The sequence below is a fragment of the Sciurus carolinensis genome, chromosome 1 (genome assembly GCF_902686445.1).
Source record: "Sciurus carolinensis chromosome 1, mSciCar1.2, whole genome shotgun sequence".
Taxonomy (NCBI): Eukaryota; Metazoa; Chordata; class Mammalia; order Rodentia; family Sciuridae; genus Sciurus; species Sciurus carolinensis.
In genome coordinates this window covers 66,096,805-66,108,943 of record NC_062213.1, presented here as the reverse complement: position 1 = coordinate 66,108,943, position 12,139 = coordinate 66,096,805, and the positions used below count along the sequence as shown (strand labels likewise).

The 12,139-nt window shown below is 34.3% G+C and overlaps 1 protein-coding gene across 1 annotated transcript in view; it reads left to right on the top strand.

Moving 5' to 3' along the window:
• C1H8orf34 (chromosome 1 C8orf34 homolog) overlaps nucleotides 1–12,139 on the top strand; it is a 394,456-nt gene that overhangs the window by 367,000 nt on the left and 15,317 nt on the right.

Sequence of the window (12,139 nt, the reverse complement as noted above, 5' to 3'; positions counted from 1 at the left end):
AATGAATGTATAGATTTCTTTGGTGCTTTCCAACTTATCAGGACAGTTGGAAATTTAAGACAAAACAAACAACTGTGACTTTGAATAATTTTTATAAAATTATTTATGGCTTTATTGCATTTTAATATTGAATTCATAGTTTTATCCATGGATTTTGTTGAATAGTCTATCAATCACTCTAAGGAAGGCCATTCCTGAACTCTTGTAACCAGGGATGAAGAACCAAAAATATTTGATCTCAGCAATATTGTACTGGGCATTGACCCTTGACAATAGTAAATTGTTTGAAATAAAATCAGGGTTTAAAATAATTAGGTGGTAATCAGAGCCATCTGGAAATGGAATGCTAGCTAGCATTGTATCCAGGCTCTTTGCACAGATGCAAATATTTTTCAAGAATGACTTCCAACAGCCAGGTGTTGGGACATGTGCAAGTTGGAGTCACTGAAACACTGATATCTCTCTCCACTTGCACTCAAAGCCTATGGTTTGTGAAATAGCTAGAAAGATCCATGTAGATCATCTACCTCTATTTTCTCAGTGAAAGGAAATAAATGACATAAGTTAATGTGAACCCGAGCATCTGATATAGAATTTACAGGATATACTAGAAATTTCTGAATGAAGGAGTGGACAAGTTTATCATTCCAACAGTAACACCTGTTTCTTGACTAACTTTCTGTAAATAATTCCTAGGTAATTTTATGGATTTCTCCAACTTCTCCTGAGACAAAATTATCATGGCAGAAAGTTTCCAAATAATGTTAGACTCTTTGCAGTGGTGCATTATTTCTTATTGCACCATTTTAAAAACAAGATATAACTCAAATAAATGTTATAAATGAACACCTTTTAAGAAAAGATATCATAAGTGATTAAGTGGGAAACTTCATAAACGTTTATTATAAACAAGTTAAGCAGAACACTTAAGTAGATTTTTTCTTTGCTTTTAGTTGAAAAGTATAAATTATAATTGTATAAATTAAACTGATTAATTAAATTAAACTGATGTCTAGGGTGTATTTATTTTTAATCTCCCAGATTATAGTCTGAAGTCACTAAATTAATCAAAATACAAATGTTTGGATCTACTGGAGTATGTCATATTCTTAGATTGTAATTCAGACATACTTAATCAGAACTTCGGTGTATGGGACTCTGGTTTCTGCATTTTAAATAACTCCTCAGATGATCTTTGCTTATTCTAAGATTGAGAACCACTGAAAGGGAAGGTTCAATGAATCAGAAAGTTGTTTTTAAGAAATAGTTCCACAGTGCTGTTGGACGTTGGATCTTCTTTCTGTAGCCCTTTTTCTTCACCCACTAATTAAGTTAGTACATAAAATATGGAGTGGGAGAAGAAAGAAGACTGAAATTTGGAGGAATAAATGTGGAGGAAAAATGAAGAATAGATCCTCCATCAATGCTTACTGAGTTGAAAATCAGAAGACATGTAGAGTCCAGCCAGCCAACATCCTCTAACTACATTTTCATTTTTAAAAGTATGGATGACTCAGCTATAAATGAGTGGGGATGAACAAAAAAATGCAAAGCTAACCAAACCAGCAAATCAATACAGTTGCCCAAAATAAAGAAACAAGAGTTGGAATGTTATGTAGAAGCTAATGATATTAAGATACATTGAGACTTCAAACTTCGGTTCAGGCCCTAGAGCCTGAGACCTGAGGTAGTAATGTTTATTACAACAGGTGATTGGTGTTGGATGTGCTTAAATGGATACAATACTGTGAGAAGCCTGATGGGCTGCCTCAGGTATGGAAAGGGAAGGAAAATATTTGTACTCCCCAGCTGTGGAAAAAGTGAGGAAGAATGCTATCTGCACTGGGCTTTGGCTAAAAAAAAAAAAAAAAAACAAAAAACAGTTATCTTAAAGAAAATAAACTCTTATGTCTGTACTTCAGTTGTTCGGTTTAAACTTAGACTCCCTATGTTGTTAGGAACCTAACTTATAGTAACAATTGGCCATCATCATTCAAATTCATAGGATCCCTTTTGTGTATAAATGCAAAACTGGGGCACTTACATCTCTTAAAGTTTTAAAAATCAACTTTTGCTGAAGGTAAGCTCTCAGTCAAGATTCACAAACCGTATGAAAAATTGTACTAACACCAGGGAGAGTCCGTGGATGCTAGGAGCAGTAGAATTAGCATGATCAGAATGGAAAGAAATAGGTCAATCTGAAAGAGATTATATTAAAAGTATGTTCAAAATACTGAAGTATCTAAAAGAAGACAAAAAATCCATACTGAAAGAATGCGAAGTGAGAAAAAAGGCAGATATTTAAGATTATAAAACATTCTGGCTGAAAAAAAAATAGTAACACGTTAAAAATTAAATCAATGTGTTAAATATTTCATTAAAATTGTGAAGAGAGAATTAGACAAATGAAAAATGTATCTGAGAGAGCAATAAAGCTAAAGAAGTTGGGCATAGTGGTGCACACCTGTAATCCCAGTTACTTGGGAGGCCAAGGCAGGATGATTGCATGTTCAAGGCTGGTGTGGGCCACTTAGCAAGACCCTGTCTCAAAATAAAAATAATAAAGAAGGTCTGGGGGTATAATTCAATGGTTGATAACTTGCCTAGCATATGCAAGCACGGCCCTGGTTTTTATCTCTAGTACTACAAAACAACAACAAACACAGAAAGAAAAAAATAAAAAGAGAAAATTTGAATAACAGGTTAAGCAGTATATGATATATGTATGTTACATATATATGCATATAAATATATATATATAACTTATAATATTTATATATAAGTATACATAAACATATACATAATTTATACATATAATAAATATATTATATTGAAAGTATACATATATAAGCCAAACTCCAAAAGAAACTAGAATGACATGCAATGATGAAAGCTATAGTGATTGAAATGTTTGCAGAATTAATGAAGGGATTTAATTTTTAAATGCAGATACATGACTAACACTATTTTAATGTTCACAATATAAAAAGATAGGATAAAATCAGGAGAGAAAAATCTTTGAAATAACCAGAAACAGCATGTAGGACGTATATGAAATGGTATAGTTGGGCTTAGGGACAATTCTCAATGGAGACTGCATGCCTCCAAAGGCTGCCCTGCAGTCCTGTGCACTGAGAAACTGGTGGACCAATGACTGACTCTCACAGACCTTCTCTGAAGGAACTACTCCAGAATAGGTTTCAATAAGAAAGATAATTGATTCCAGAGCAAGTTCAAGAATGAAAGAAATGAAGATGAGCAAAAAAATGGTAAACAAACCGACAAACTTTAAGAATTACTAAAATAAAAAGCATTAAATTTCAATAGAAAACAGAAAAGGAGGGAATCAAAGAAAATTATGTAAATCCAAATACTTTATTAATTAGAAAAAGTTGACATATGGAGTAAACAGTGAGGTAAAAGTGCTCCACCTATTGTGGTTTATTGTTAATATGATCCTATATTTATAGCTATCAGAGTCTTTGACCAAGGTAGAGAACTGTTATTATGAGTCCATTATAAATATAAAATGGGAATAATTATAAAATACATTTCACTAATTTTTTTAGCAAAAAATTAAAAGAAAAATGAATTCTAATTACATGCATATTTATTAGATAATTGCAGATAATTGTATTAAATGAAAAATTCTGATCTATTAAGATTTTATTGTATCTTTTAAATACAATAATATAGATGAAACTAAAATCCTACAAATCTTTTTTAAAAAGTTAATAACTAAATTTAAATTATAATGAAAATTCCTGGAACCTAATGAAAGATAACACTTAAAACATATATATTTTAAATTAACAGAAGTTAATGTTAAAAGCTAACACTGGCAACTTTGTTCCAATAATGATGCTAGTATAAGTAGCAATATCCTTTCCTCTTTGCATTATATTGTTAATGCTATTTTGAAAGTTTCGAGATGCATATTTCCTTGTCTCTTGCAAAAGCATTAAAGGTAGTACAGAAAGTTCTTATGTCTGCTTCACCTGGTTTCCCTCGTTGGTATCCCTCATTACTGCAGTTCATCAATAACACTAAGAACCCAATGTTAACCTTAATTAAAACTGAGACTTTATTACTTATCTCACCTTCATCTCCATTAGTCCTTCTTCCCTGATTTTTCCTAACTTTGACACTTTGAGAAGCATATGCTGGCAATTTTAGAATATTACTTGATTGAAATTGGTCTGATAATTTTCTCATGGTTAGATTTGTTTTTGGGTTTGGGGAGAAAGGCCAGGGTGGTGAAGACCCTCGTCACTTAATATGGAAGGATGCCTGCTATCAGTCTGCCATCACTGGTAATGTTGAGTAGCGTAGTGTTTGCTCATTTCTCCAGTGTGGGGCATTTCTATCCTCCCTTTCCACACTCCATCTGGAAACAGGTCAACCTTTCTAGTCTGTATAGAATTTGTAGTTTTTCACTTGCCACTTTCTTGGTCTTTGTCTTTCAACAACTATGCAAGGTAGGCATACACATCTACTTGGAGTTTCTGGAGTTTCTTGGATGTGTAGAGTCATGTTTTTATTAAATGTGTGGTTTACAACCTCTATTTCTTCAAATGTTCTTCTGCCCCTTCTCTCTTACCTATCCTTTTGGGATTCCAAAATACATACACAGTTAATGGTGTTCCCACAGGTTCTCTAAGTTACTGGCTGGTAATATTTCTTTTCTTTTTCTTCCTCAGACTGATAATCTCAATTGATCTATATTCAATTTCTTTGATTCATTCTCCTATTCCATTTTTTTAATTGGTGCATTATTGTTGTACATATTGGTGGAATTTGTTGTTACATATTTGTGGGTGCACACAATGTAAGAGTATGTCTGGCCAATATCATTCTCCAGTATTTCCTCTTTCCCTCTCCTTCTCCCTCCCCTTGGTTTGATTAATTCTTATGCCAGCTCAAATCTGCTCTTGAGGTTTCACTGGAGTGATTTTTAAAAATTTCAATTCCAAGATTTTTATTTTTTCCCTCTATAATTTATATTTCTTTATTGATGATTTCTACTTGATGAGATGTACTTCTCATATTTTTTTGACAAAATTTCCTTTACTGATTTGAATATATTTGTAGAGTTGATTAAAATCCTGTCTAATAAGTCCATCATCTGGGCTTCCTTAAAATAGTTTCTAGTGTCTGCTTTATTCCTGCTTGTGAGCCATGTGTTCTTGTTTTCTCAGTATGTCGCTTATCATTTTTGTTACTATGTTATTTGCTATATTCAGCCACTGAAGCCTCTGCTCAGTAGCTTAGTGGTCAGCTTGTGATCAGACAAGGTGCTAAGACATGCCACCAACATTCTATCAATTTTCAACTCTGCTTACGCAGAGCCTTTAAGTTGAGTAGAGGTGAGAGACAGATCCCTATGGGGTATTTCCTAGCAGATGCATAGCACTGCACACCTTTGTAGCTTGCTATGGGCACATAATTCAGCGGGTTTACTTCTATTTTTCTTTTTTTTCCCCTTAAGCCTTTTGTTTACCTCAACTGGTATTACTGTCTCAGCCAGCTGCTATGCAAAACTACTGCTCAGGGATGTTTTAAAAAATCCTAGAGGCAGATTTTCTCACAGAGTGAACTTTAATTCAGATGAAATAAAGAAAAGCTCAATAAGTGGGGATTATCTAGGTATTTTCCATAGAAGACACAGTGACAATTCTTTGAGGATATAGCATTTGGGAACTCCAAATGCATTCTGCTCTCTGCTGTGAATGTAGGCTGCTTTGATCATAGTTATTGTTACTGTGAGGGCACATTTTTCAGAGCTGGAGAGAAGTGTATTGATATAGGTCAAGTTAAACTTCCATACAATTCAATGTTGGCATTGAGATTCAGCTGTTTTGATGATTCTTGCCAGTATTTTATTTTATTTTTGTATTGGAGATCAAATTCACAAATTCACTTTATCACTCAGTCCAATTTTAATTTTTTTTTTTTTTTTTTTGGTGACAGAAGTTGCTGAAGCTAGACTCAAGTTTGTGATCCTCCTGCCTCAGCCTCCCTAGTCTCTGGGTTGGCTTGTTATTGCTTTTATTAGGAGGTTTTCAAAGGTCCCTACACCATCATTCCAGAGATGCTGCTCCTTTTCTATTTTCTTTACTTCATCAGCCTGGTTTTCTTTTTGTCTGAGGCGAAGGAGTGTGAAATTTTCACAATAGGGTATAGAATCAGACAGAATCTCTGAGTTCTAGTTTCATGAGATTCTATTAAAAATAATTGTGGTAAAGTAAGTTTAGGGAAATTCTACATATTCTTATATTTGAGCAACTCTCAACTATAAGACATTGATGTTGATAAAATGACAGCTTTTTAAGAGGAACACAGCAACTCTATAATTTTAAATGAACAGGTCAAGTGTAATCAGCATCTTAGCTATTGTTGGATTTGAGAAAATGCTACTGAGACTCTTCTAAAATATTTATGCAATAAAATCACCTAGTAGTCCTATGCATACTAGCAAGATCTGCTTGACTGTGCTTAACCCAAAGTTTTTGCATATTTATTTGAACTCTTTGCAAAATGTGTATTAGCTTCTACTTTCAGAATAAATATGATTTATAGAATCTCAACTTCTGGAAGAACAAGTGCTCTTGACTTTTAAGTTGTGCTAAACTAGTCCAATTTTCTCAATCTTATTTCTCTCAATTAATTTAACTACAGGGCAATTGAGGCTCCAAGCGACTGCAGGCTTATTCATGCCTTCTAGTTAGCAGCAGAGGCAGGACTAGAACCAGGGTCTTCTAATTAGACCTAATATGATTATTAGGTCTGCACCATCCCCAGTCATGGTCACCCTCACTCATATTAAGAAGGAGTGACCCAGTTGTTTATGATGTCTCTTGAGAGCAGAAGGGTGTGGGGCATAATTGGAGCCACAGGATGCCACTGTCCATGCAGAGTGTGGCTCAGTTTTTCACCTTGAAGAACAAGCTTTCTTCTCCTAACCCAACCGCAGGTGATTTCTTCCCAGGTAGTCTTCCAGGATTTGTATTTAAGGAATACATGCGATAGTGGAATTAAGGCATTACTGCTGGTTATGTCACCAGCTCCAAAATGAGGCACAGATGTGTTGTTAAAAAATATAGAGGGGAGCAGTGGACTTTATAGACTAAAGGCGAAAATGAGTTCATGGATAATTAGCTCAGACAGGACTCAGAGCCTCATGAGACTTGAACCTTTCTGGATTTTAATAGTATTAGGATTATGGTATCAGAAATAAGAACTTGGCTGTACATAACTCAGGAAGTAAGAGAGGACTTTGGTACTTTGCTGTTATTTAAAGGTCAACTTGGTTACCCTACAATACACACATTTGTAGAGAAGAGACATATGCACTGGAAGCAACAAAGAATGTAATAATAGCAATATGATAAAATAACACCAAGATAACTCTAAAGATGCACTCTCAAAGTAAAAAGGATAAAAACCTTTTAGCAAACTATAGTGAGTTCTTTTTGAAGCTCAAAAGGAATCTTGATACTACTTTAAGCCCACTTTTTCACTGTCAGTTTTCTATGAACTTTAGAAAATTCTAAAACTTTTTGTAAACAGTTTAGAACTTCTAACATATATTACACAATGAATCCTCTAAATTAGATATTCAGACACATGCAGTTTGATATCTGTAATTATCATACGTACTTTAAGACTGAGCTTTAACCAATATATATAAAAGTCAAAATAATTACTCTTAATTATCTGTTAAAACAAGATAATTCAATGACAAATTGCAATTTTCTATCATAATACTGATTGTTGAGAATTATTTTGGTTATAAATAAATTTTCACAATTTCTAGAGGGCAGATGCCTGTGAATTATTCATGGGTATTCTTGCATTGAAATATTTCCCATGTGGAAAAACCTTGATATTATAAGAGGTTCAGTTGATTCTTAAGGCCCTAGATAATAATTTAAAGGGTAACATTTAACAGTGTGTACAATTTAATCTCACCAAATGAACTATTACTTAAACGTAATGGAAAAATGTGTCATGTTACTCAGCAATATCTACATATTACATGCTTCAGACTGCCTGCTTTGTTTCTTAAACTTCATTTTCATATGTAACTGTTGTCAGAAAATTTCATAGCAAGCATTGGAAAAGGCTGTACTTAAATAAGACAGCTGAAATTTTATTTTGCAATGCAAATTTTTTTGGATTACAGTATTATACAGAGTTGAATACTTTAACATTGAAAATAGGAGATGCATGGTCCAATTTTTTGGTTTTTGTTTTTAAAGAAATCAAAGATATAAATGAATAGCATATGTTTTTAATCCTTTCACTTAACACTTTGTCTTGGAATAATCTTATGTTTGTTCTAGGTGTGGCCTGAAATTACAAGATAAAACAATAAAAATGAAAGAAAGTCTAGTTCATTCTTTGGCCTTGATGAAATATAGTTTTGAGGCAACTTTATGTCAGATGGAGTGTATTTTTCACAAATGAGAAGAATGTATTTGCTAGTTACAAGTAAACCTGATTTGTTTAATCTCTATGGATAGTTTTGTGTTTATTTTCAGTCATTGAAAAACCTTGAGTATGTTCGTATCAGCTGAACTGTTTCATGATTTCCTTTGGCTCTTTTTGCAGTATTTGCCTACTTCACCTTCACAAATGAAATGAACTTGGAAATTTTGTTACAAATCAGAATTTAATTAAGACTCTCCTACATAACTCCCCCCCCATAGGCCAAATTATTTCCTTAACACAATTGTATTTGTGAATTAAAAAAAAAAAAAACTGTTTGTGAATATACACACACACACTATTGAAAGGTCATCTTGGTTATCCCTACAACACAAGTATTGGCTACCATGCCCTGCTCTCTGTTGCATGGAAGATATGAGGATAAGTAATCTATCACCCCTTTTTGTTATCAAATCACAAAGAAGTACATTAACGCCTGAAGCATTTGTCATACTATTTTTGTGTGTGTACATATGTGTGGTACAGGAGATTGAACCCAGGGCCTTGCATATGCTAGGCAAGTACTGTACCTCTGAGCTACATCCCCAGCCCTTTTTAAAATTTTATTTTGAGACAGGGCCTTGATGAGATGCCCAGTAATGATCTTGAACTTGTGATCCTCCTACCTCAGCCTCCTGTGCAGCTGGAATTACAGGTGTGCACCACTGCACCTGGTTAGTCATAGTATTTTCTTAGTCTTACTATTTTTTTTTTTTTTTTTTTTTTTTTTTTAGAGATACCAGGTTGGAGGGACTTTCATGAAGAAAGTGGTGTTTCAATTGAGGGGTGGGTGGGATTTCAAAGAGTAGGGAAAGCCTATAAGTAGCAAGAATAACAGCATGGGCAAGCCTATGCATATAGGAAGAGCACATTATGCTCCATGGCCTAGGGAACATAGCAATTGATATTGTTTGGGACAGATATCAGATATAGAATATTAGAGAGAAGTAAGTCTGGAAGGTTAGGTCATGCATGAGAAGAACAGAGAAGTTCTAGCACTGAGCAACTACATGATACCTTATCTCAAATAAAAAATAAAAAGGACTGGGTCTGTAACTCAGAGGTAGAGTGCTTACATAACAAGTGCAAAGACCTAGGTTCAATCCCAGGAATTGCAGAAACCAAGAAAAATATAAGCAATTTTAAATTTGGCCCTTATCTGAGGTCCCAAGGTATATGTGACTTCCTGTGAAGGAATTATAACTTTTCTCGCCATATATGGAGTCTCATAGACTCACAGCTTTTCAAATGTGGGAAACATCTACTGACCTTTTAATTTTAAAAGTGAGGAGACTAAAACCCAAAGAATGACACAACTTTTCATAGCTCTTTAACAAATTATTTGATCAGAGTTCAGAAATACAGGAAATTCTGCAGAAGTAGCACACTCTGCTCTCTGCTTTTGTTGACTTTGCTTTGGATTCTGTGTTCATATCACAGACCCAAAATAAAGAATTCAGATTGGACTTCTTTAACTGAAAAGTAAATATGTATTCAGAGGAAGAATATACAAGAAATTTATTGGCAATGAGGCGGTGTTTATACATTCTCTATCCTAGTATAGGTTTATTTCTTGATTTAGATATAATTCTAAAAAAAAAGTGCTGTTTTGAAATAGCTTCCTGCTTTTGTTAAAAGCCTGCCTCTGGGCTTAACTTAATAACTAAGGCTGTAGTTTGAAAGGACACTAAGGGATTGTTCATTTCTGTTGAGCAATGTTTAAAGGCAAGATGCTCAATGTATCTGCAGATATGATTTGTTTGCTTAGATCAATATTTTAAGCATGAAAATAAATTTAACATTTACAAATTAAGAAATCCCAAGTTTAAAAAATCCAGATAATATTCTCTTTGAGACACAGAAGATAGGGCAATACCAGGTTTGCATTTCCTCATAACAACACTCAGTGTGAGCTGAGCAACAACGTTTGGTGGTAAACCAGCCTTTGGGTTGCCTTGGTTTGTACCACTTCTGAATGTTCTCCACTCAGTTTGCTTCTCATTTACACTCACTCCTCCATTTCTGCACTGCACAGAATGGAGAGTTACTGCTCCTATGTCTGATTCAAGTCATGGGTCTTCCCCGTTAGCCAAAATTACCTCCTTGTAGCTGCCCAAGTGTTTTCAATTCACATTGTCATATTGCCTAACCTGCTATGATACCAGTTCCTGAATTCTTTCTGCTAACCAGTATCCTTTAGCAAACACATTCTAAAGTACGGGTAGGGTTAAATTCATAAAAATTCACATTAGAATTTAAGATTAATTATTTTGCATGATAGCATTTATTGAAGAGTCAATTAAAATTTATATAATGGAAAGAGGAGAGTTTTTTTTTTGATTTGGAGGACATGTTATTAAAAATCAGAAAAATAATAAATAGAAAACATATAATTCATAATCACTCAAAAATGTGGTTATTTTGCTCTTTATCCCCCAGTAATTTTTTTTTAATTTATTTTTATTGTAAACAAATGGGATACATGTTGTTTCTGTTTGTACATGGAGTAACAGCATATCATTTGCATAATCATACATTTACATAGGGTAATGATGTTTGATTCATTCTGTTATTTATTCCTCCCCCCACCCTTCCCACCCCTCTTTTCCCTCTATATAGTCCCTCCTTCCTCCATTCTTGCCCCCCTCCCACCCCCCATTATGTGTCATCATCAGCTTATCAGTGAGATCATTCGTCTTTTGGATATTTGAGATTGGCTTATCTCACTTAACATGATATTCTCCAATTTCATCCATTTGCCTGCAAATGCCATAATTTTATTATTCTTTATAGCTGAGTAATATTCCATTGTATATATATACCACAGTTTCTTTATCCATTCATCAATTGAAGGACATCTAGGTTGGTTCCACAGTCTGGCTATTGTGAATTGAGCAGCTATGAACTTTGATGTGGCTGCATCTCTGTAGTATGCTGATTTTAAGTCCTTTGGATATAGACTGAGGAGTGGGATAGCTGGGTCAAATGGTGGTTCCATTCCAAGTTTTCTAAGGAATCTCCACACTGCTTTCCAGAGTGGCTGCACTAATTTGTAGCCCCACCAGCAATGTATGAGTGTACCTTTTTCCCCACATCCTCGCCAACACCTATTGTTGCTTGTATTCTTGATAATCACCATTCTAATTGGGGTGAGATGGAATCTTAGTGTAGTTTTAATTTGCATTTCTCTTATTACTAAAGATGGTGAACATTTTTCCATATGTTTGTTGATTGCTTGTAGATCTTCTTCTGTGAAATGTCTGTCCATATCCTTAGCCCATTTGTTGATTAGGTTATTTGTATTCTTGGTGTAGAGTTTTTTGAGTTCTTTATATATTCTGGAAATTAGTGCTCTATCTGAAGTATGAGTGGCAAAGATATTCTCCCACTCTGTAGGTTCTCTCTTCACATTGCTGATAGTTTCCTTTGCTGAGAGAAAGCTATTTAGTTTGACTCTATCCCAGTTATTGATTCTTGCTTTTATTTCTTGTACTATGGGAGTCCTGTTAAGGAAGTCTGATCCTAAACCAACAAGTTGAAGATTTGGACCTACTTTTTCATCTATAAGATGCAGGGTCTCTGGTCTGATTTCAAGGTCCTTGATTCATTGTGAGTTGATTTTTGTGCAGGGAGAGAGATAGGGGTTTAG